Source organism: Caretta caretta, chromosome 7, assembly GCF_965140235.1.
Source record: "Caretta caretta isolate rCarCar2 chromosome 7, rCarCar1.hap1, whole genome shotgun sequence".
NCBI lineage: Eukaryota > Metazoa > Chordata > Testudines > Cheloniidae > Caretta > Caretta caretta.
The window spans coordinates 57,790,451-57,816,183 of record NC_134212.1 but is presented as its reverse complement, the minus strand read 5'-3'; the positions used below and the strand labels follow the sequence as shown (position 1 = coordinate 57,816,183).

The 25,733-nt window shown below is 44.9% G+C and overlaps 1 protein-coding gene across 7 annotated transcripts in view; it reads left to right on the top strand.

Moving 5' to 3' along the window:
- Positions 1–2,505: 2,505 nt before the first annotated feature.
- Positions 2,506–25,733, top strand: part of LOC125640324 (E3 ubiquitin-protein ligase MARCHF8) — a 197,988-nt gene continuing 174,760 nt past the window's right edge. For 2 of the 7 annotated variants that reach the window (XR_012669326.1, XR_012669327.1), the window contains exon 1: positions 2,507–2,689. The gene's annotated coding sequence lies outside the window, so the exon portion shown is untranslated. Of the gene's footprint in view, positions 2,690–25,733 lie in introns of all 7 variants that reach the window. The other 5 variants (XM_075130723.1, XM_048858788.2, XM_048858790.2 and 2 more) reach the window with 4 other exon arrangements.

Sequence of the window (25,733 nt, the reverse complement as noted above, 5' to 3'; positions counted from 1 at the left end):
TTTAAATCCAAGTTAAACCAGAACATCTGGGGGGGGGGGGTAGGAAAAAACAAGAGGAAACAGGCTACCTTGCATAATGACTTAGCCACTCCCAGTCTCTATTTAAGCCTAAATTAATAGTATCCAATTTGCAAATGAATTCCAATTCAGCAGTTTCTCGCTGGAGTCTGGATTTGAAGTTTTTTTGTTTTAAGATAGCGACCTTCATGTCTGTGATTGCGTGACCAGAGAGATTGAAGTGTTCTCCGACTGGTTTATGAATGTTATAATTCTTGACATCTGATTTGTGTCCATTTATTCTTTTACGTAGAGACTGTCCAGTTTGACCAATGTACATGGCAGAGGGGCATTGCTGGCACATGATGGCATATATCACATTGGTGGATGTGCAGGTGAACAAAGACTCACGTATTCCAAACATATCTCAGAAAACCTGTGTGAACAGCTCTGGCCCTCTGGAACAAGTATTTTACCATTTATGGAATGAAAACTAGAAATTACGACAGGTCTAGCAGCAGCCACAAATAACATTATGGTGCAATTTTATTGCACCAAGGATCTTTCATAAGATTATTTTCTTGAATACATATTTCCACCTTTTCTTCCTCTTACATGACCCCTCTCTATCTCTTTCTTCCTTTGGCTTTATTTATTGCCCATTATCTCCATAGCCTTTCATCCTGCAACCTCTTTGATTACTTTTATGCATTTACAAAATTCAAGCCTACAGTTATATGATATAAATAGTTAACCTATCACAAAAGAGCAAATGATGACACAAGAATATTGGCTATATTCTTTACTACGTTTCCATCTGGGGAGTTGGATGCCTAACTCTTTTACACCTTGTCTACACTAGAAAATTGTATCACTGTAACTATACTAGTATAGTTAAACTGCTAAACTCCAGCTTCTAGTGTGGATGCAGTTTTATCAGTCTAAACATGCTTTATATCAGTATAACTATTCCTGTATAAGAAGGGAATAACTGTGTCTACACTGCCACTTTCAGCGCTAAAACTTCTGTTGTTCAGGGTGTGAAAAAATACCCTCCTGAGCGACAAAAGTTTTAGCGCTGAAAAGTGCCAGTATAGACAGCGCTTTATCGCCAGGAATTCTCATTCAGAGGGTTTTTTTTTTTTATCACCGGGAGAGCTCTCCCCTGGCGATAAAGCATGTTTACACTGCCCATGTCACAGCACGGCCGTGGCTGTGCTTTCAAGTGGGTAGTGTAGACACACCTTACAGTATAAAGCACTTTTATACTAGCATAACTACATCCACGCTAGGGGTTATACCAGTAAAAAAGTCACAACCCTATTCAATATAGTTATACATCTTTCAGGTGTTGCAAAAAGGTTATGTGTAATTGTTTTTATGCTTGCATTAGAACAGCGAGAGCTACGGGAGTGGGTGATGTGATTTATATAGGCCTGACCCATATCTTGAATTAAGAGCCTTTTTTTGAGGCGGGCGGGCGGGGAAGGGGGGGATATGGTGACCAGATAGCCAGTGTGAAAAATCGGGATGGGGGTTGGGGGGATAATAGGAGCCTATATAATACAAAGCCCTGAATATTGGGACTGTCCCTATAAAATCAGGACATCTGGTCACCCTAGGGAGAATGGTTCAGGGAAGATGGTGAGGCTACATGAATACAGAAGCAGGCGTGAGACCAGGGTCAGTATACCTGGGTTCTCTTATTGGCTTTGCACCTGACTCACTGTGCCATCATAGATAAGTCTTTCTTTCTCTCGCTGTGCATCAGCTTCCTTACCTGTAAAATGGTGAGAAAACCTTCTTCCCAGGTAAACTGAATGTCTGAGATTAGATGGTGATGCAACTTTATGTGGTGATGACGACTGCAGAGCTGTTCTCTGCCAGTCACTTGCTGCTCAAGGGTGTGACATGCCCCCGGGGTGGTCCAAGTGCACAAATGTCCCCACTCGCCAAGGGCATGGTGGCCTCAGGTTGCAATATCTTCCCCCTCGATTGGCCATGGTGGCCTGGGAATATGATACTCGCACGCTGGCATCAGTGTGCAAGATCTCTGCCCATGGGGTGCACGGTGGCCTCAAGGTACCAGGTCTTCCACCGCAGGTGCATGCTGCAGCCTCCACCCACAGCCCTCGAGTGGCATGCAGGGGTGGGGGTGCTCGGGGCACAGTGGGCATACTTCAGCCCAGCACACCAGCCTCCTCACAGAGGCGAGCAGCCTTGGGGCTCCACATCCCCTGCCAGGGTTATGAGGGGGCCTTGGGGGGAGGCGTGGACCCTCCCACTGGCGTGCAGCAGCCTAGGGGCACCGCGACTTTCACAGGGGGCAAGACAGATTGCAGGGGTTCACGGGCACCCAAGCACCGGGCTCCTATCACCAACCAAAGTGCCAGGGGCCTGAGGGCGCCGCGTCCCCGCCCCGAGGCTCGGCCTGCCGCGCTCCAAGCTCCCGGCGCCGCGGCCCCTGCAGGCCCAGCCGGCCCCGCCCCGCCCCGCCCCCGGCCATGGCGGCGGGGGCAGGGCGGCGCGCTGACAGACAGCTGGGCTTTCCTGTGTAAACAGGAGCCGGGCAGGAGCTGAGAGTCCGGGTCCGTTCCGGCCGGCAGGAGCCGCGCAGCCCCCCGCAGGAGCAGCCCGCCGCCCGCCTCGGCCATGGGTAGCAGCCGGCCTGGGCCCAGTGCGGAGCAGCGAGGTAATTGCGGGCTCGGCCCCCGCCCTGCCCCAGCCATGGGGGCCCCTTGGAGCCGAGGGGCTGCTGGGGATCCCCCCACAGCTCCACCCCGCTGGACAGGGGAAGAGGCTGGTATCCCCCCGTCAAAGGGCAAGAGGTTTGGGGGTCATCACCTCCATGGGGAGCGGCTGGGACCCGCACCGGCCGAGGAGGGGTGTCCCCAGTGGTTCCGGGGAGCAAGTGACTGGATCCCACCCGAGGGGGGACAGGCAGGGGTAGTACAGCACATAGGCACCCTCAGAGGCGGCATGGCTCCCAGCCCCAATTCCCTTAAAGGGCCAGGGCGCCCCACCCCCAATTCCTCTAAGGTGTTGGTGGATCCACTCATTCCCTAAAGGGTCAGGAAAGGTTCACGGGATCCCACCCCCCAATTCATTAAAAGGGCCAAGGGATCCCAGCCCCAATTCCCCTGAAAAGCCTGGGTATCTCTCTCCACCCCACAGGGTTGGGGAGGGGAAGGGACTTGGGAGCTCTCCCCAAACAGCTACAAATTTTCAAGTGGCATTGGCCCTTCCTTTATTTAGAATCAGATGATTCACATCTCTTTCCCATAAAAGTCTGACTGCTTGGGGGTGCTTCCCACTCATAGTAACAGTCAGTTTAAAGGGGTATCTATCCCTCCCAGTCTCGGTGGTGTGATGGGAGGGAGGGAGTATCCTTCCACAGGTAATGTGCATATCAGCTGAATCGTGGGGGTGGGGAAGTTTATTGTTGCAAGCAACAGGCAGCTCCGGGGGGAGGGAGACAGCCCTATCCCCGCTGTCAGCAGCCTATGCAAGAATGCATTTCCGTCCCCTAACTCAGACGGAGCCAGGGAAATACACTATTTACCAAATGAAGCCCATTTGACTCTTGATTGTTTTGGCTGCAAAGTTATTAACACTTTGATTATGATCCAACATGGGCTCATATAAGATGCTCATTGTTTCTGCTGTTGAGCTGAATATGACACTAGTTGTAGCTTGTGCTTTATTTACAGCCTGAGTCTATGGGACAGCTTGCTTGCTATTAACTTTCACATCTTGGCACGTCAGCTCTCGTTTTGCTAAGGAAATAGTGAAATTATTCATGTGTAAGTATAATTGGCAATTATGGGGTCAAATTTTGTGCTGACTTATCCCCTGTATGACAGTCACATAGGGCCTAAGTCAGTGCAGAATCAAGGCCAGGACATAAGGACTTGATTTTTATTTTTCTGAGTTTCAGTGGTTAATATAGAGGTTTATAATTCCTAGTATTTTGTTTCCATCGATACACAGGTTCTGCTTGGAAAAATGTTGGTTTCATGTTTATTCTCTCTATATATATCAGCTGTGCTAAGTTTACAAGTACAAGGATTTCTCCCCCACCTGTAACTGCCTTCCCTGCAAAATCATCCTTGCTATCTCAAGTTCAGTGTTATAATTGAAGGTATAAATATGACTGAATACAAACCAGGAGCAATCAGTTGGGTAGGAAGGTGTCATTTTTTACACAGTTGCTTTTCAGAGGAGAACCACATGTTGAATATTTGCATTAGCAGGAAATAAAGAACATAAATCTTGGATAATATTTATTCAGAGTAAACTGAAATTTATAACAGTTATAACATGATCATTTTTCATAACTTTAGGAACTAGTTGCCAGATAGAAAGGACAACAAGAACATTTCATTGGTTGTCCTCAAGTGCAGCATTTCATCTTTCCTCTTTGCAGTGGGTTTCAAGTGCAGGGGAAAAGTCAAAGGATTATTGACATTTACTGATTTAAAACTGATTCCTTTAAGAGTGAAATGTAGGATCGTTTGCAGTTTAGACATTGTATAACAGGTGTCTTAATTCTAAACTACCAAGGATAGTAAGTTTATATAACAAGACAACTGTATAATCACATAGGAGATAAGCCACAGGGAGCTTGAGAGAGGAGGTGGAGAGTGAGATGTTGGAAGGAAGGGCTTAAAGGAGAGAGGAGAGAACTTGAATTCAGTCTAGGATATGACAGCAACACTGCGTCCTGGAGCCAAGCATCAACACTATGCAAGTAGTTAGTCTGGAAGGGTCTGGTGCAACTAGAAAGAGGTCTGGAGGAGTGCAAGGCTGACAATGTTTGTGGCCTTGTCTACAGTAAGAATATTGACAAGAAAAGATTTTCCTGTGCAGGATATCAGTGCCTGAAAATAGAAAATAAGCTCTGAGAACTCATTGCACAGCTATACAAAGTCAAAATTGTTGAAACTGTGTCAAAAAGGACAACTAGTTTTCAAAGGCTAGAAAATCTTCATGTTCCAAGACTACTTCTGCCAGGTGTAGAGAGAGTGAAGTGTCTCTATGGGGGTTAAATTCAGTGGCTCTAACAGATTACTACATCCTAAATTTGTAGCTGTGCTCTTCACAGATTTGCCAGGAAATACCAAGGGCTTTGCCATTATGGATGTAACTCTTTGAATGAATAACTCCTCCACCATTCACAAATGTTAATGGAGAATTAACAGGATATGAACTGTGCCCTTTAATCATTGGTACTGTGACCAGTGATGACGGGCACATAGGGAAGAACAGGAAACTGAAGTAAACTGTTCAGATGTAAAGATCTTTTGATGTTGTTACTTATTATTTGTATTATCATAGTGTCTAAGAGCCGTAGACATGCACCAGGACCCCTTGTTCTGTAAAACACTGCTGTTAGCCTGCCCTGCAGAGTGGAAGGGATGTGTAGGTGAAAGCTTGCACCTCCATGTTGATAAAGGTGCCTTCTGGTTCAGAGCTTCTGGGAGCTGGTAGTTATTGTGGCTGAAAATGGAGCTGAAGGTCTTACTGCTTTTGGGGTGCACATGGGAGGATATTTTCCTTTCTGCTGGTTGGGCAGGTGGCTCATGCAGCAAGGCATACTGCTGTCTCATTCTGCATATCACAGCCAGAGATTTCCTGGTGTGGATATGTTCCCTCCAGAGCACTGCTGGTCTGGAAAAGACAATAGTTAGCCTTCACAGGAAGGGAGAAGATTCCATGCAATAGGAGATAGTTGCTGATATGGGACTACATAGGGAGGCTGGAGCAAGCTGCTTTTGACCCCAGCTAGAGTAATTAAATAAGAGTTTTATTGAATAACACTTTGGACAGTGCTATGTTTCAAAAGGCTATATTCATCCCATGAATCTGTAAGCCTGTGGGGCCATGCTGGAACACAGCAAATGCTCCTCTTTACACATTATAAAGGGGTAACCGCTCTTGTACTATCCACTGTTCCTGCTTGCTTACCCTATTTTAGTCTTTATCTGGCTAATATACATAACAGGACAATGGCGAAAACAGAGGAAACAATAAAAGGAGGTTGGAAGTAGGTTTTTTTTCTTTTCAAAGGTTTAGGCACTTAACTTCCATAGACTTTTGTTGGGAGTTAGGTGTCTTAACAGTCTTCACCTCTGTTCCCGCACAAAGGTTTTATAGCCTAAAGCAGTGGTTCTCAAAGCCGGTCCACCGCTTGTTCAGGGAAAGCCCTTGGCGGGCCAGACCGGACCGGTTTGTTTACCTGCCACATCCGCAGGTTCGGCCCATCGCGGCTCCTATTGGCCGCGGTTCGCCGCTCCAGGCCAATAGGGGCTTCGGGAAGGGCGGCCAGAACGTCCCTTGGCCCGTGCCGCTTCCCGCAGCCCCCATTGGCCTGGAGCGGCAAACCGCGGCCACTGGGAGCCGCGATGGGCCGAACCTGCGGACACGGCAGGTAAACAAACCGGTCTGGCCTGCCAGGGGCTTTCCCTGAACATGCGGCAGACCGGCTTTGAGACCCACTTGCCTAGAGCACTCTTAACTAACAAAAAAGGAAATATGGGATAAGGCATACCAAATCCTATGAAACAGCGTCATAGAAACCTGCCCTGTCTTCTTAAATGTGATGTCTCTGGCCTCAGAGACATTTTAACTGCTCATCCTCTTCTGAAACTCATGGCTGGCCTACGCTATCGGGGGGGGGGGGGGGGATCGATCTAAGTTACGTGAACACAGCTGAAGTTGACATACTTAAATGTACTTACCGTAGTGTCTTCACTGCGGTGTGTCGACAGAGGTGCTTTTCCGTTGATTCCCCTTGCGCTTCTCATTGAGCTGGAGTACCGGAGTCGACGCTAGAGCGATTGGCGGTCGATTTATCGCGTCTATAGTAGACACGATAAATCAACCCCTGCTGGATCGATTGCTGCCTGTTGATCCGGCTGGTAGTGTAGACAAGCCTTCAGTGCCAAGAAAAATAGCTCTGCTCCTTTCTCATACTTCCTTTGGTTAGTTCCCCAGAATTTGTAGATAATTCCATGTAAGGTGTTTATGAGAACCATCTCCCTCCAAACCTGCCCCTTGCCTTGTGGGTTTGTGTATTGAAGAAAGTTTCATAACAAAGCCCTTCTGTTCTAACCCAAAGTAATTACCCATGTCTTGGTTTCACAGCTGCTATTTCCTCCCACCTCTTTAATGGTTCTCCTAGTTTCCTTAATGGCTCTGTTTATACTAAGGTCTGAGCCACATAAGGTCTATTATTCTTTCTTGGTGACACCTAGCTACAAGATAAAATGGGTCAGATTGGATTGTAATAAGTAATTTGCATTCAGATATAGGTCTGTGACTATCCCACTTCTGTGTGGGATGGGATTTTTCTCAAATTCAGGCATGAGCCAAGTAAATGAGTCCTCTGCTCTAAGCCATTCAGATTAACAATGGTAAATTTAAAAAAAACGTTTTGGAAGTAATATAGACCCTCATGTTGGGGTATGAGCCAACTTGCAACTAGTGGGGAGAGAACTTTCCCTGAGAGTAGGTTATCCCATAACCGTCTAGTACTGCAGGACTTCTTCCTCTGAAGCAGCTTGAGCTAGCCGCTGCCAGAGACGGGATACTGGAGATGAACCTCTGGTCTGATCCAGTATGGTAAATATTCCTATAGAACAGTGGTTCCCAAACTTCTTCTGCCACTTGTGCAGGGAAAGCCTCTGGTGGGCCCGGCCAGTTTGTTTACCTGTCGCGTCCGCAGGTTCGGCCGATCGCAGCTCCCAGTGGCCATGGTTCGCTGCTCCAGGCCGAAAGGAGCTGCTGGAAGTGGCAGCCAGTATGTCCCTCAGCCCACTACTATAGAACAATTCTAATATTACTTATAAAAATATGTACAAAACTCACTTGCAGATTTATTGTGACACATGCTCTGTTGACCTAGAGCTGAGATTACTCAGCACATCGTAAGATTGGGACCTTGCTTTGATAATGGGATGAAAGATGAACTTAGGGTCAAGGTATGTGACTGGAATCAGGAGACATCTGTTCTGTTCCTGGCTCTGACACAGACCCTAGGCAAATCACTTAAGCATTTTATGCCTCAATTTCCTCATCTGTGTAATAGAGATAGGGACAGGAAGTTGCAAAGTTAAATTTAATGTTTGTAAGGGTTTGGAAATATAACTTGCTGTCCAGTTAATATCTCCAATGTAGCAAGCCAATGGTGGGTTTGTAATGGTCCCTATGGCAAGTGTAATTTAAACAGCACAATTAAAAACGCCCCCACTTGTACCCAATTAGGAGAATGGGATGCCCCCTTAAAAGCATATAAACTGTTTAAGGGAATTTCTGGGATATTTAAGGCTGTTTTTTTAAAAAAACAATCCTTATTGTGCCCTACAGGGTCACTATTTTGTATGTGGCCAAAAGGCTTACAAGGTGCTGCCAGCCAACTGGACAGGTAGCTATTATATAGCTCATGGAGTTCCTCATCTGTCAATAACTGCCACACTGCCCAAAAAAAATATTAAAAATGCCCGAAACACCTCTGTTAAGTCACAAAAAAAGACCCTGCGGTGACTGACTATGGCATTGGAGGGCAATATGAAAAATTCCCTCACAACCGAGAAGCTTGTAGGGTGCTCCGTTCTGAAAATAGCGCCACTGTTTTCCAGGCCAGCCATGGCATGATAGGCCACTATACTGTAAGGCTGCAAATGGTACTTGAAAAAGTTGCCCTAGAGTTATTAGAGGACTCAGTTAATAATTTAGGGTCAGCAATAAAAACTTTAAATAAAAAGGTACAGCAGCTCAGAATGTTTTCCCTCCAAAACAGGCTGGCTTTGAACTATCTCTTGGCATCCCAAGGAGGGGTTTGTGCCCTCGTCGGGCCCCGATGTTGTGTATCTGTAAATGATAGCAGTTATAAAATCTATAAAGAGGTGGTACAGGCTAAGGCCCATGCCGGACAGATTGCCTATACTGCCCCAAAGAGCAATTGGTTGCAAACCTTGTTTTCAGGCTGGGGTTTGTCGTCTTGGCTTAGTGGTTTATTTAGCCTGTTACTAAAATTTCTCTTTCCTGTATTGGTTGTATTAATGATATTATGCTGTGCAGTATCATGTGTCAAGGCCCTTTTGCAAAAGTTAATAAGTCATTCTCTTCAGGGCTATCACAAAGTGCTTATGCAAAATCCTATTGTAAAAAAATAAATAGCCCAAATAAAAAAACTCAAAGCCAAGGCTGCTAAGTGTTCTCAAAAAAGGAAGTTGTTGGAAACACTGGGGCATGGCCACTAGGTAACTCGAGGGGATGGAAGACCACGAGTGTCGATAAACCCCCCTCGCACTAGGCCCAGGTGTCCTTGCCCCCCCCCCACCTGGAGGCACTCGCAGCAGCTCTGTGTACTAGGCCCAAGTGACCTTGGCCCCCCCGCCTGGAGGCACTCACAGCAGTTATGCTAAGGATCTGCAACAATATGTTGCAGAGTCAGACTGCCTAAAACTAAACAAGGCCAAACAGGGCAAATATTAAAAAAAAAAAAAAAAAAAAGCTAAATAAAGCAGCTTTATGTATAGTTTAACAAATAATACAAAAAACAAAAAAAACTAGCTGGTAACTAAATTGACTGACTATATGGATACTTTGGGCAGCTTGCTATTAAATAAGTATGCTAAAAAAAGCATATATAAAAGCCTGTGTAACTTCCTGCTCTGTGTACAGGGTTTGAGATTCTATTCTCCCTGTACCTTTTTAAAGCTTCAAATAAACTTTTCTGCTTCTCCACCCCGTTATAATTATTGGGTAAAGCATACCGGGTAGTGAACCAACCCCTGCTGTTGTTTTGCCTCTCGGCACTGGGTGCCGGCAACAATGGGAAAAATGACTTGTTGACGTAGTTACTGCCTCTCAAACGACGTTGGTGGAAAATCCCCTTTCCTTGCTATCAGAAGTGTCCAGGCTGTAGTGGCACAGCTGCACTACTGTAGCTGTGCTGCTGTAGCAACTGTAGTAATGTAGACGTCCCCTAAGGTGCAGCCCTGGCAGACAATGAGAGTTGCCCCGATGTCACTGAGACCAGAATTTGCTTCGCAGTGCACCGGGAGGCTTTAAGCAATGCATGTCTGGTTAATTTTTTCAGGGTAGAATTTCAGCTGTTGAGTGAGTTTGAGTCATATAGGCAGGAGTAAGCAAAACCCAAGAGCAGATTAGACTCCAAGTGTGTTAACTTTTACTTCCTGTTTGCTGTTTAATGGGAGATGGGCGGCGGCGGGGGGGGGGGATTTAATTCAGTATATTGGCAATACTGACAGTGATGATGGAGATCCTCTTCCTCATACATGTTATATTTACAACAGGGAATCTTTATTTTACTTAAATTTGTCATCACCACTTAAGGAGACAAGACAGTCAGTGAAAAAGCCTCCTTGAAACAGAAACCGGTCCTGTAGCAAGCTGAGGGAGTTGCTAGGAGGACTATTTATATCTGCTTTCACTGTCACTGGCTCCTTGGGTCACCCAGGACAGAGGAATAATCTCTTTGATCTCTCTATTTCTAGTTGTAAAAGCGCAGTGTGTTATGGAGGGTGAATCAGTGTGAGGCTAGTCTGTCCCCTGTTATAATCCCTTGTAACTACAAAATCATCAGTCACAAGGGTAAGGTGAATGGAAAGATCTAAATGTATTACTGTATTCTAATACTCTTATCTGAAGAGAGATGGATGGAAATAAGCAGGTGCTTTTCAGTACAGGGGTTCTGAAATATTTTCATAGCTTGGGCCTCTCTGTAGTAGGAGATTCCTTTGATGGCTCCTCTCCTCCCATTTACAATGCCATAACTGCCTTGTTGGCCTTGTTCACCAGCAGCGCTCCATCTGTCTCCTGTGAACTATCAGTCTTTGAAACATACTTTTGGCTATTTGGAGGGTAAGTGCTGGGCTAGGTAGAAAGAGAGTTGGCAGTGCTTTTTCAGTAAAGGAAAGCAAAAGTCTTTAATAAAATCAGTACAGCAAAAGTGGCATCAGGTAATAATTTACTTGGGGTGCAAACTGACTATGAAAAATGGATGTGTTAAGTAGCCAGTCTTTTTCCTTGGGGTGCCAATGCCTCTTGGAAATCCACCAGCTGTTTGACTTGTTGTATGACTTTGTTTGGAAGCCTAACCTTCCAGGATATATAACTAGTTTCCCCTGCAGTTTTGCATCAAAACAGGACTGCTTTCCTCGGGGCTTGCATGGTGAAGACGCAGCTACTGATTGAGGGCAGGTTCTATGTGAAGATGAACAGCATTTACCAAACCTGAGCAGGGAAATACTTTGACTATCTAGGACATTATAAAGACATAGTAATCTGTTGTGGAATTGGAATAGCGTTTTCTTGTTCCAAGTTATATATACATATGCGCAGAGCTAAATCCAGTCAGCTTGCAAAAATTGTTGCTTAGCTCTAAAAGTAGAGGAATGATGGTTCCTTAGTGGCTAAAACATTGGGCTGGGAGATAGGAGATCTGGGTTTTATTCCAAGATGTGTCACAGACTCACTGGACAAAGTTACTTAACCTCTCTTTGCCCATAGCCCAGACAGCAGCTGCCTTCCAAGGGTGTTGATTTTGACTGTAAACTACTCTGAGATCCTTTGATAGAAGGCACAACAGATGGGCACAAAGTGGTAATTGTGTTAGTACAGTAGACTGTTTTTAAAAAGTTGTTGATTAACTAGAAGGAAAAAGAATGAAGTAGGTAAACTTTACATTAGTCTCTTCATTAGGTCAGTTCAGTTCTAAAGGCTATTCAAAAAGCAGCTTATGTGGTTTGAACACAGTGGGTAAAAATATCTGTTGCTCCCAGCATAACAAAACTGAAGCCAATAAATGTGGGATAAACTTTCAACCCTCTAACTGCATTAATGTTTTTATGCAGTGTGTTAACACTGTAGTGCAGCGAAAGATCTTATTTCTTTTCATGCCTCAGAGCTTTTTATAATTGTTTTAGCAGCTCTTAGTATGAATTTATTTTGTTACAAATGATCTGAGAATGATGGTGACATAGCACTAGTTAGCGTTATACATTACATGGCGAGGGGTAACTGTGGGTGATAATCCACATGAGACCCAGGTAGTTATGACTGTCTGTTAAAGCACAGTAAAAAAGTCCATCAACCTTCTTCCAAATCACATCAAATAATGGAACAGAACAGTGAAGTTGTAGCTGCTGCTTCTCCTTAAATTAAGGATCAGAGAAATTAATGAAAAGATGGACTATATTCTAAGAAGTTCACATGCTGGATCAATTTAATTCCAGGTGTAATTCCACAGGCTTCCACTTCCCACTCTGTCAGCATCTATCAGGCCTACCTGTGGTCCCTCTTCTTTTCTCCCTGCCTGTTGCTGGGTTGACTTGATCGGTTTGTGTGAATTCTGCTACCTGCTCTTGACCACTGAATGCATCCGATGAAGTGAGCTGTAGCTCACGAAAGCTTATGCTCAAATAAATTTGTTAGTCTCTAAGGTGCCACAAGTCCTCCTTTTCTTTTTGCGGATACAGACTAACACGGCTGCTACTCTGAAACATGACAATCTTAAGTAATTCTATGGCTACTCACAACTGTTAGCACCTCGCAGCCTTTAATGTGTTTATCCTCACAATACCCATGTGAGTTGGGAAGTGCCCTGCTACAATTTCCATTTTATAGATGGGGACCTGAGGCATGCAGAGACTGAGGGTGGGATCTATAAATCTATTTAGGTGCCTAAGTCCTGTTTTTAGGTGCCATTGTGACCCACAAAACTCTCTCTCTCAGCTGCTGCCTAACTTGTGGGTGCCTACACTTGCTCAACACCAATGGTTTTGCACTGAAAGTTCTGTAGGAGCCTATGTTTTTGTCTCTGGGCTTGCTCACTACTGCCCCACTCTAGGTGCCTGAGTGCCTATATCCCACCTAAGCCCTGGGGTGATGACAGGCCTAGAGCTGCATGGGGCCTGATCCAGTAGGCACGCTTCGAGACCACTTAACTCCACAAAGCCTCTAGCGTAGGGGTTAGGGTACTAACGCAGGATGTGGGAGACCATAGGTTCAAGTTCCCATGTCTGCCTGATGTGGAGAAGAGATCTGAACAGGGATCTGCCACCTGTCAGGTGAGTGATCTAACCCCTGGGCTGTGGGATATTCTGATGTGGGGCTCCCTCAGTCTCCCCTGTTGAAGTTGTTCTACTTAATGTTATTCAATTATTTAATTAAACTGGGCCAGAGAAAGAGTTAAAATCTCTCTATAACCCAGTGGTTAGGGCACATACCTGAAAGATGGCAATCCCTGTTCAGATCTCTTCTCCTTACCAAGGTCTCCCACATCCTGGGTGAGTATCCTAATCATTGGGCTAAAGTTATAAGGGAGGGCGGCATCTTCACCTTCCTCCTCCTCCTCCCCATCTTCCCTGGGGCTGCTTTGTGGAGTTAAGTAGCCTCTGAGCATGCCTGCCAGATCGGGCCCCACATGCGACTTAAGCGGAGGAGCACCTGTCATCCCCCAGCTTGGGGATCACTAGTGGAGATAGGCACCTCCCTGCAGCCTGGACTTAGGTGCCTATCTCCAAGAGAGGGGCAGGGTTTACCATGCACCACTCTTGTTGGCATCTCCCATTGGCTAGCTGACCCGGCTCCCCACCTAGCATGCTGGCTTTTGTGAAACATGTTCTAGGGTGCCTGTCTCTCCCCATTCATTGCATAAGAGCCTCAGTGCTTAACTCAGGCTTTGTGGATCCCGGTGTTGTTCCTGTGATTTTTCTAGGCACCTAAAAGTTAGGCTTTGCAGTCTTCAGTGTCACAATGCCTAAGTGCCTTCCCCAAGATCTCACAAAGTCTTTTGCAGAGCAAGGAGCTGGATCCCGGTCTCCTGAGTTCCCGGCTAGCATCCTACCATTCCTTTTGACCTGTCTTCCCCCATGCAGTCCTTCCAGATCTGACTGTCCTTCCAACATACTAGAGAGACAAGGTAGATTGGGGGCAATTTCTGTTGGTGAAAGAGACAGGCTTTCAAGGTTACACAGAGCTCTTCTTCAGGTTCTGCTTCTTCCAACATACTGTCCAGGATGGCTTATTGCCATCACAAGATCAAACAGGCAAAGGTATTTCTCCCAAATTCCTGTGGATAGAGCCTGGCAAATAGTGCAGTAATTAAGATCTGCATTATTTTTGCAAATTTTCCAAACAAATTTGTTTCACCTGTGTTTCTTTCTGTGACTTTCTGTAACAAAGTGATCTTTACCAAACCTAAAGATCAAGAAAATTATTGGTCACAGAAATTATTCAAAATAAAGAATAAATTAGAGAAAAATGTAATATCTTTTGACAATTTGTGAATAGAAAGAAGCAAACTTCAGCTAATAAAATTTCTGTCCCTACAGCCCTTGTAAGATATGATGGCCTATGCTGGTTGATGCATACTTTGTCAGGTGAGTGGGGAAAGAGCCCTGCTCTTATGCACCTTAGGAGCCCTGCAGCTCCCAAGGCTGTTACTGGAGATGTTATCTCCCCTGTGGACATCCCACAGTGTGTGGGGAAACTGCATTTTAGTGTTTTCCAGCCAAGTTATTCAAGATTGTGTAATTTGCATGTATTAGCTTTTTTGCAAATCAAAAGAGGTTAGAGGTCACAAAATGGGAAAGTCCTTAAAAAAGCTATATTAAGATTAAGGTTGCATGGTACGGCACTCAAGTGGGGAAAATGACAAAGTTAAGGTTGTGACCTATCATGTGAGGTGCTGAAAACCCTCAACAATCTTTGTAGACATGGCAAGTTGAGGGAACTCGGCACATTTCCTGATCAAGCCCTAAGTCAGACTTGTTCTCTTCCATATTTCTTTGCTGTTTTCTCTGCTGGAATCTACCAAATAGTCACCAAATGAGGTCACATTTGTGCACTGGCCCCGATCACCTTACTTGAGAGAGGGCAATAAAAGGAGACTTAGAAAATGGTGCGGTGTGCTATCATGAGCCCTTCCAAGTTTCCTCCAAGAAAAGATACCGTTTCAGTCTGACAGCTGTCAGGGATGCTGATTACTTCAAGAGTTGTAACCATCTTCATTGCAGTGTATGGAGTGGGGGTGTTCCTGCAGCTGTATGCTTTATAAGATTTTCCCATTCCAGACAGACACTTTTTATCTCCTCTCGCTGCTTCCAGGTTTTGAGAGAGCTGTGATGAGAGAAACTCAGGAGCCTTGCAAAGTCCCCTATCAGCTGAAAAATGGTTACTTGCTCTTTTCTCTTCTCTGCTCCCCCCAAAGATGGTTGATAGATGTATGTGATGTTGGCTGCTACTTTGAAGAGCAGGATTCTAGAGGTTGCATTTGAACCTGGATGTCTATAGTATGGTATAAGGAACTGTGATGGGTATTTTATAAGTGTCCGCTTCTTTTGTTCAACTAGCAAAATACTAAAAATAATCCAGGTTATATTTCCACCATTTACCCCTATTTATAAGCATTAACTGATAGCTGTACTATCTCCCACTCTGAACTCATTTCATCTCATGCTAAGCAGGGTCGGCTGGATCAATACTTGGAAGGGAAACCTCCAGGGAGAAAACAGGTGCTGTAAGAAGTGGTGTTGATGGCATTCTGCTGAGTGAGTGCCCAGTTCTAAAGAGTGCTAAAGGAGTGCTGTGATTTGTGTAAGCAGGGGAATAGTCCTGCTATTGTGGGGAACGTTCCTGGCTTCTGCACTATCCCGGTGAAATGGGCTAGCAAAAGGATCTGAGTCCTCGCTCCCACTTCCTTTATCCAGTGGCCTCCCTGCCCTTGAGAACTCCCCTTCCACTCTTCTGTCTGGCAGAGTCCTCATAACCCCAACAAGGCTGTGCCCAGGATTCCTGGGGGGCTTGACCCCCAACCCTGCTGTGGTCACCTAGGGCAGGGGCTAGGCCACTCCGGGGTACTCTCTCTGCACTGGGCACTTCTCTGACCCACTGACCATTACATACAATTTAAAGCAAATGCAAGTTATTTAATCAACAATTAATTTTAAAAAGAATAAGAAAAAGTTAAAGGAAACACATCACCCCGCTCTGTGGCAGGGAACATCACAAACAGTGTCTTTGGAATGTCAGGGCAGTTCACAGTCTGTTCCTTGTAAGTCCCAGGCTTCCTTCTCAGGCCCTGGCTGTGCTGCAGGGATGCTGTGGGTTGGACACTTGCTCTGGTGGTGGCCACACGCTCTCGGGCTCCAAGTGGTAGGACCCTTCTTCCCTGTGTTGCCCCCGCCCTGTTGGGGTTATGATGCAAGCCTGGCCTGCAGAGCCGCTTGGCTGAGGCGTCTCCCTGTGCTGGGCCCACTGCCCAGGGTCCCCCTCGCTCTCCCCAGCTGCTCACCGCACCCAGCTCCGGACTGCTCCAGCCCCAGCTCCACCACTCGGTCTCAGCACTGCTGCTGCTCTGCCTCCAGCTCCCTGGGCTGCTTCTTTGGCCCCTCTGTCTCTGGTTGCTACAGCTCTGCTCCCAGGACAGGTCTGCTCTGCAGACTGCTTCTGTGACTCTGCTCCGAGCACTGACCTGCTTCCTGGGCTGCTTTTCTGGCCCCTCTGGCTCTGGTTGCTGCAGCTCTGCTCTCAGGGCAAGTCTGCTCTCTCTGAGCTGTGCCTCTGGCTTTGGGGCTGCAGCTCTGCTCCCAGGACAGGGTCTGCTCTCTCTGGGCTGCTTTTCTGGCCCCTCTGGATCTGGCCCAGCTCTGCTCCCCAGCTCAGCTCAGGCCCCTGCTTTCTCCTTAGCTCGGCCCCACTCTGTCTGACCCAGGCAAGTCCAGCTCACGCGGAGGATGGGACTCCCCAGCCTCCCGACTCCCTGATTAGCCTGCCTGCCCTGTCATTCACGCTGACCTGGAGCATTGGCCTCTCCCCATTGTTCCTGAGGACTATCAGTCTCAGGGTCCTGGTTTCCCATAGACCCTTCCCCTTTTAGTACTGGGAGCTAGCCAACCAAAACACCCCCACTAAATATTAGTAAGGGGGCAACAGTCCCCTTACATTCGGGTGAGATGTAAAACCACATCCCTGGTCACTTGTGCTCAATAAAATTCCCTGGCATTTTTTGTGGTTGCAAGAATCATGTTGTTGTTAACCTTAGTGTCCTGGACATGATTTCAAAATTGAGTAATTTAAATTCTGTATTCCTTTACAAAACAAATTCCCTACTGTTTATATGGCCGTAGTGGTTTTTTTTTTTTTCTTCACTTCCTGCCTTAAGCTGTTGTGCAGTGTTTTGTGCTGATTTTAAACAGCTGTCTTGTTTTACTTCAGAGGTGGTTACCTTTCAGTATCAGAGAGAAGGGAACCCTGCCATTGGAGATGTTTAGCACCTTGTAGGACCCAAAGTTTATTTGTTTGAAGGGTGATATATAAATGTAAGGTCATAGTTATTATCCTTATTGATACACATAGGAAGCTGTCAAAGTCGCTGCAATGTGGAGATGCCACAAGACCTTGCAGGAAATGTTAGGAGATGTGCATTACAGAGAATTGTTTCCTACCACTTTCTGTCTAATAGAATTTTGCAGGAATATTACACGTCTCAGCCTAGAGGCTTTCATGTCACCATGTCACATCAAGAGGCACACAATGCCAATCACTGAACAGCATGTTTGCCTATAAAATACAATAATGTCTTCCAAGACAGCGGTTTTATGTCAGCACATCTAGTAGCACAGTACTCCCTGGTACCATGGCGGGCACAGTCACGACTAGGGCCCTACCAAATTCACGGCCTTGAAAAACGCATCGTGGCTCATGAAATCTGGTGTGTCCCTCCCCCCCCCCCCCCCCCATGAAATCTGTATAGTATAGGGTAAAAGCACGCAAAAGACCATATTTCATGGGGGAGCCCAGCATTTCTCAAATTGGAGGCCCTGACCAAAAGGGAGTTGCAGGGGAGTCGCAAGGTTATTTTAGTGGGCTTGTGGTATTGCCACCCTTACTTCTGTGCTGTCTTCAGAGCTGGGTGGCCAGAAAGTGGCGGCTGTTGGCCGGTCACCCAGCTCTGAAGGCAGCGCCTCGCTAGCAGCAGCGCAGAAGTAAGGCTGGCAATATCATACAATGCCAGCCTTACTTCTGCGCTGCTGCCGTCGGAGCTTGGCGGCTGGAGAATGGCAGCTACTGACCAAAGGCCCAGCTCTGAAGACAGCAGTGCAGAAATAAGGGTGGCCATACCATACCATGCCATCCTTACTTCTGCACTGCTGTAGGTGGCCATTCTGCCTTCAGAGCTGGGCTCCTGGCCAGCAGCCATTGCTCTCCAGCTGCCCAGCTCTGAAGGCAGTGCTGCCGCCCACAGCAGAGCAGAAGTAAGGGTAGAAGTATTGCAACCCCACCCCATAATAACCTTGTGACTCCCCCCCAACTCTTTTTTGGTTTAGGACCCCTACAATTACAACACTGTGAAATTTTAGATTTAAATAGCTGAAATCATGAAATTTACGATTTTTAAAACCCCATGACTGTGAAACTGATCAAAATGGACCAAAATGATCAAAATGGTAGGGCTCTAGTAATGACTTCAAGGGAAGAATGCCACCTACTAAAATATAAACACCACTTCCTGTAGCACCCTGGATTTTTCCCATGATGCTGGGAGAAAATGATTTTACATGCAGAAACAAACCCAAAAGATCAATTTTTGGTCATTTTTACATTGCAGGAGCACAGAAAATAACTGTGTATAGCACATCTCTGGAGTGAAACATCCTAGCTGTCATAACCATACACAGCAAAAGTAATTGGTAGTCATTTCACTGGGAACTTTTATTTTGGTTCTGTAACACCAGACAATCAAGTTGTTGATTATCAATTTTAAATCAATATTTCCCATTTAAAATAAAATTAAAAAAAAGATTAACCTTTAACTTTATCTCCACATTGCTTCTGTCTGTCTAGTCCAGGTACGAATTTATGCTGTGCACGGCATTGCATGTCTATGCTAATTTTTAACAGGTTGTTCTGCTGTAAGAATGAGTGCATGTGGTATTGTTTGCTGCCCTACAAAAGTGCATTTCCTGAGCACTTCAGGCATGGGTCCCAGGGAATGTATTTTTCTGCTGCAGTCTTGGATGTTATCATTGTAAAAGTTCTGGCAGACACAAAGAGGGTTTTCAGGTGACACTTTCCCCCACAGTTAACAGAATTTGGTTTAAAAAATGTTTTGGAGCATTTCTCTCTCCTGTAAAATCAAATGATTTCTTAAAGTGTATTGGTCTTACCCTCACAAATATTTCCGATTTTAATAATATTGTGATCACTTGATCCAGAGTGCTTCCTATCTTGGGACTTATTGAGCACTTGGCTCACTTCACTGGCTCTTGTCCAGGCTACTTTGAAGCAAACTGCATCTATTAAGGGAGGAGGCGGAAGGCTATTTTTAAAGGTAATAGCTTTTCAAAATGTGTTGTTCCAGTCCATGTCAGTGGCATGGTCATGATCCTGTCTCCTTTCCAAACTTTGCCTGTCTGTAAAATTTCCCATTAATCTTCCTTAACTGCCCTGTGGATGCACAGTAGCAACCAAAAATCCACTCCACCACTGAAGCTTTCTTTCTGTTACAACCTTTTTTCTGAACTTGGTTGTCTGACAAAACATTGCGCTCTAATGACCTACTGTGAGGGGTTGCTGGAAGTTATCCTGGGTACCAGTGGATGTGTGTCTAACTTCAGAAAGGCCTTTACTTCAGGGTCTGACTTGCTAAAAACTGTCAGGCACCTAAGCAGTAGGGAAATGGAGTTCTCTAGATTTTGGTGATATAGCGTGTGAATGATTTTTGATGGACTTGGACCTAAAGTATATAAGCATGTGTGGGTGGGTGTACACATAGGTACATAGGCACTCTCACAGTTCTATGGTATTTCTCTAAATCCCTGATATATTTTTATTGGTGTATGTGGTTGGTATTGTTAGTGTTATAGCTGAAGTTTAAGGAAGCCTATCTATTATCTCTGTACAAAGGCCTAGCCTGCCGAAGGGGTTTTCTGTGAGCTCTGAGAAATATTTGTTTGCTGAGTTGTACTGTATTTTGAAACCCTAAGTAGCTGAAGTCCAGCAGGGATCAACCATATCACGCACTGTGAAGTATGGCTTGCTGCAGCAAGGCTGAGAATTAAGCTAAAAAGGTGAGGGGTGAGAAGAATTTAAGTGAACACAGGCCTCTCTTGGAAATGTATAAAGGCGTAAACTAACATGTATACAGAGCCGCAGACCAGTTTCATTGTCGCAGGCAGTAGTTATTTTAGGTACCGTGGACATGAATAGCTTCATTGTAGATTTGAGTAAGGAATGCTTTGTCTATGAGGCTCAGTCATGTCAGTTTCTTATTTTCTCCTAGCATAGAAGCACAGTTGTAGACAGTAAAGGGGAGAATGAAAATGACATGAATGTTTCCCTTCTCTTACTTGGAGGAATAACTGAGTAATGAAAGGAAATGTGTTTGTGCTGAGGTGTCAGTATGTAGTCACTGTTGGTACGGGGTGGTGTCAGTGTTCATTTGTGGGGCTGGCCTGAGGAAAGCATTGGCTGTTTGTCTAGATCTCTGTGCTTTTGGGTGCCTGGTATTAAAAAATACAGCAGGAACACTTGAGAGAGGAAGAAATACAGGTTTTGTTTATCTTTCTTTCTTACTACATAGGCTTCAAATCAGGCTGCAGTTTGTTGGGACTACGTATGATATGGAGCTCTAGGGAAATAATTTTTTTCATGGCACCCTTGGAAACTGAACTCTGGATGAGGGCTTTATAGAGCGTTTCCTTTGAAGAATAATAGTACGGCACAGGGATTATTAAACTCCTCATAGCACGGACCACATCTTAACGGTGGGATTCACAAGAGACATCACCTCTCGTTTCGTCAGTCACATCTGCTCCCTGTGGCAACTACAGCAATTACTTACATGGCTATGGATGGTATTAGGAAGCACTTAAGATACCTGTAGGTATTTTTCACTATTTGTATTACATTCACATACTTGAGGAGGCCCCAAACAAGATTAGGGTTTCATTTTGCTATGTCTTGCACATATATAGAATGGTAGGACTGGAAGGGACCTCGGCAAGTCTTCTAGTCCAGTCCCCTGCACTCATGGCAGGACTAAGTATTATCTAGACCATCCCTGACAGTTGTTCGTCTAACCTGCTCTTAAAAATCCCCAATGATGGAGATTCCACAACCTCCCTAGGCAATTTATTCCAGTGCTTAACTACCCAGACAGTTAGGAAGTTTTTCCTAATATCCAAACAAAACTGCCCTTGCTGTATTTTAAGCCCATTGCTTCTTGTCCTGTCCTCAGAGGTTAAGGAGAAGAATTATTCTCTCTCCTCCTTGTAGCAACCTTTTAGGTACTTAAAAACTATCATCATGTCATGTGTCATGTCCCCCCCATCTTATCTTCTCTTCTCTACTAAACAAACCCAATTTTTCAATCTTCCCTCGTAGGTCATGTTTTCTAGACCTTTAATCATTTTTGTCGCTCTTCTCTGGACTTTCTCCAGTTTGTCCACAACTTTCCTGAAATGTGGCACCCAGAAATGGACACAATACTCCAGTTAAGGCCTAATCAGCGCGGAGTAGAGTGGAAGAATTAGAATCATAGAATCATAGAATATCAGGGTTGGAAGGGACCTCAGGAGGTCATCTAGTCCAACCCCCTGCTCAAAGCAGGACCAATCCCCAGTTTTTGCCCCAGTTCCCTAAATGGCCCCCTCAAGGATTGAACTCACAACCCTGGGTTTAGCAGGCCAATGCTCAAACCACTGAGCTATACTTTTCTTCTCTTCTCTTGCTTACAACGCTCCTGCTAATACATCCCAGAATTAGATTTGATTTTTTTTTTAATAAAACAATGTTACACTGTTGACTCATATTTAGCTTGTGATCCACTATGACCACCAGATCCCTTTCTGCAGTACTCCTTCCTAGGCAGTCATTTCCCATTTTGTTTGTGTGCAACTTTTTGTTCCTTCCTAAGTGGAGTACTTTGCATTTGTCCCTATTGAATTTCATTCTGTTTACTTCAGACCATTTCTCCAGTTTGTTCAAATCATTTTTAATTTTAATCCTGTCCTCCAAAGTGCTTTCAAACCCCTCCCCCAAGCTTGGTATTGTCCACAAACTTTATAAGTGTAGTCTCTATGCCATTATCTAAATCATGGATGAAGACATTGAACAGACCCAGAACTGATCCCTTCGGGATCCCACTCGATATGCCCTTCCAGCTTCACTGTGAGTCACTGATAACAACTCTCTGGGACCTGTTTTCCAAACAATTGCGCACCCACTTTATAGCAGCTCCGCCTAGGTTGTATTTCCATAGTTTGTTTATGAGAAGGTCATGTGAAACAGTATAAAAAACCTTACTAAAGTCAAGTTATACCATATCTACCACTTCCACCCTATCCTCAAGGCTTGTTACCCTGTCAAAGAAAGCTGGTAAGTTGGTATGACTCCATTTGTTCTTGACAAATCCAAACTGACTGGTTTCAGAGTAACAGCCGTGTTAGTCTGTCTTTGCAAAAAGAAAAGGAGTACTTGTGGCACCTTAGAGACTAACCAATTTATTTAAATAAATTTATTTAAATTGGTTAGTCTCTAAGGTGCCACAAGTACTCCTTTTCTTTTTGCCAAGCTGACTGTTACTTATCACCTTATTACCTTCTAGGTGTCTGCAATTGATTGCTTAATTATTTGATTCATTATCTTTCAGGGTACTGAAGTTAAACTGACTGGTCTGTAATTCCTCAGGGTGTCCTTATTCCCCTTTTTATAGATTGGCACGATAATTGTCCTTTTCCAGTCTTCTGGAATCTCACCCATCTTCCATGACTTTTAGAAGATAATTGCTAATGGCTCAGATATCTCCTCAGTCAGCTCTTTGAGTATTCTAGGATGCATTTTTTCAGGCCCTGCTGACTTGAAGGCATTTAACTTGTCTGAGTAATTTTTAACTTGCTCTTTCCCTATTATAGCCTCTGATCCTACCTCATTTTCATTGGCATTCATTATGTTAAAGGTCCAGTCACTACTAAAATTTTTGGTGAAAACTGAAACAAAAAAGTCTTTGTAGTAGCACTTCTGCCATTTCCACATTTTCTGCTATGAGTATTCTGCCCCAAAGAGGTTACAGTCTAAAAAAGATAAGACTGGGCAGGGACTGAGGCACAGAGAGATCCAGTGAGCTGCCCTATGGAATCACAACCAGCTCAAGTTTTAAACCAGACTGTCTGTCTATAATGAGTGCTAAGTGGGTTTTAAAACTTGTTAATTAGCATGTCTTAGTTGTGCTTCAGAGGTCCTATACAACTGAGCATTTCCAATTCCATTCACAAGAATCTCTGCTCTAATGATCACCCTGCACTTCTCATGTTGTTAAACAAATGGAGGTGGGGGTGTTCCAGTTAGATACCAGGTAGATGGATGGGAGGTCCTGGGTGGTGTCTCGGAACGGTAAAAGTTAAAAACTACAACACTAGAGAACAAAGGAACAAACAGTGTACAGCACTCACCATTCAAATGACCTTCACCAACAGTTACCACCACTTGGTGATATCTGACACACTGTGGTATTTCCAGGGCTGAAAGTTATAATAAATTCTTATCAGTATGGGGGCCGGGGCATCAGGCAGAAGGGGCGGGGCTGGGGGGGTCAGTCTCCCCCAGCTAGCCCATCTGCACTGCCTGGCCCCTGCTGCCTGGGGCTCCGGTAGCAATTTAAAAGGGTCCGGGTCTCCAGCCACTGCTGCGGTAGCGGCAGTGGCCGGGAGCCCCAGGCCCTTTTAAATCGCCAGGCCTTGGGAAGGGGCAACGACAGTGCTTTAACGTCATTGCCCCTTCTGCCTCCCCCTGTCGGCAGCCCTGCTGGTAGGGTCCGTACTGGCAGGGCAGCTGACGGGGGCCGAGGGGGAAGGGGTAGCGATGTTAAAGCACTGCTGTGGCAGCACTTTAATGTTGCTTCTCCCCACCACCCCCGTCGGTATTTCCCTGTACTTAAACTAGGAAGTAACTGTGACCTCAGGGATTGTGATGTGTTAACTTCTGGTAAATGCCCATTTATAAATGGAAACCCCTGCAAATCCATCTGTACAAGGATGTCAAATTTCTTTTAAAAGGTAGATAAGAATCAGCCCAGTTTACAGATGGGGAAATTGAGACACAAAGAGCAACTTGCCCAGAGTCATACAGTATGTTTGTGGTAGAGCCAGAAATAGAACCTAGGAGTCCTGATGCCCTTTCCCCTTTTGCTGTACATTTGAACCTTTGAAAAGACTTGACTCAGACATGTCCAGTTGTCATATTATGTCAATTCAAAGAATGTAATTTGTAGCTAGTTCATCACATGAATTTTAAGGCTTATTGTGATGACAAAATCTAGAATTTCTTTAGATTTACAAAAATGTAGGTAGTAATCTAAATGTGTAGAAAGGTGCCTTTAAGCTGAAATAGGCTGTGTATTTAAATCAAAGACTTTTGCATGTTTTACCTCAGACATGTAATTTTGGAAATTTCCTGTTTGCCTGGAGATGGGGAGACACGTTAGAATTTCATGCTTCTCAAAAGTAGGCTATAAAATTGTTCAGACAATGGCATATTCTCCTTACCCCTGCTTTGGGGAAATATTTAAGCCTGTTAGCATTTGAAAATTTGTAAAGAAGGTTGCTTAGGCTCCTGTTGTTTGTAAGTAGCTTTAACAAACATTATCACCTGTTGTAATAAGCATAAGTGGTGTACCAGAGTATTTTCCTAAAAATACATCATTGTTAGCTGTGTACAATATAGAATGTGAACTGTTGGCATTTAAACAATAATGAGATTGTTTGTCTTGTCAGTATGTTCTGTTATAAATATTTACACTGTGTTTAAAAAGCACAAACTTTCAGTTTTCTGTGTAAATGGATGCATTTGTTTTAAAATTCTTCATTAGTTTTGTAAGATCAGTGTAGAGCAAACACCCAGAGCTATTTTCCTCTGGGTTACACAGTTTTCATTTAACTCTTCACAGATTATGGTGGAGAAGGGGAAATAAGTTAAAACTATACGTAGACGTTGCTGTGCTGTATCATGTGGTCTCCTATGTCGAGTCAGAAGCTTGCATGCAAATTTCCTTTACTAGTCTATAAGTATTGCTGGCCAGGGACTTTCCCACCTTGAATCCTTTGGTTAAAGGAAATTGTATTTAAAGTTGCAGAGTCTCTTCCCAAGGTGACAAATTTGATAATTTAGAAGGGAAATGAGCGCTTTTGGTTGAGGTGTTCTGAGGTCCTTTTCACTATAGTGAGGGCTCTAAAAGTTCTCTTTCCTGTCCTTTGTTTCTATTCCTGAAAGAAGAAATATTATTTAGTTGGTCTGTGACAACCTATAGGGGAATCATCCTCTCTTTGCATGTGTGCTCGCTCTCTCTGCCCAACCCCCCCGAATGACTGAGTGCACACCCGCAGTGTGTATTGACCCAGTTCCTCTTTCTCCTTTGCAGCCCTGCATTTATTTGCTTTGGTTTTATTCAGCCACAGCCAAAGTGCTTTGAGCAACCTCTCCCATCCTGGGCATTTGCTTGATTATGACTTGGAATGACGTTTCATGTCACTTCCCACAAACTTTCATCCGCCTCCCTTCGCCCCCCCAGTCAGTGCCAGCTGGAAGGTCCTGCTTGAGAACAATGTAAGAGGCTTCCCACACCATCAGGCCTGGATGCTTGAGCCCCTAATTCCCATTGCCCCCTGTGTGGCAGTGACTGGCACTAGCTTGTCCTATTGATCTTTTAT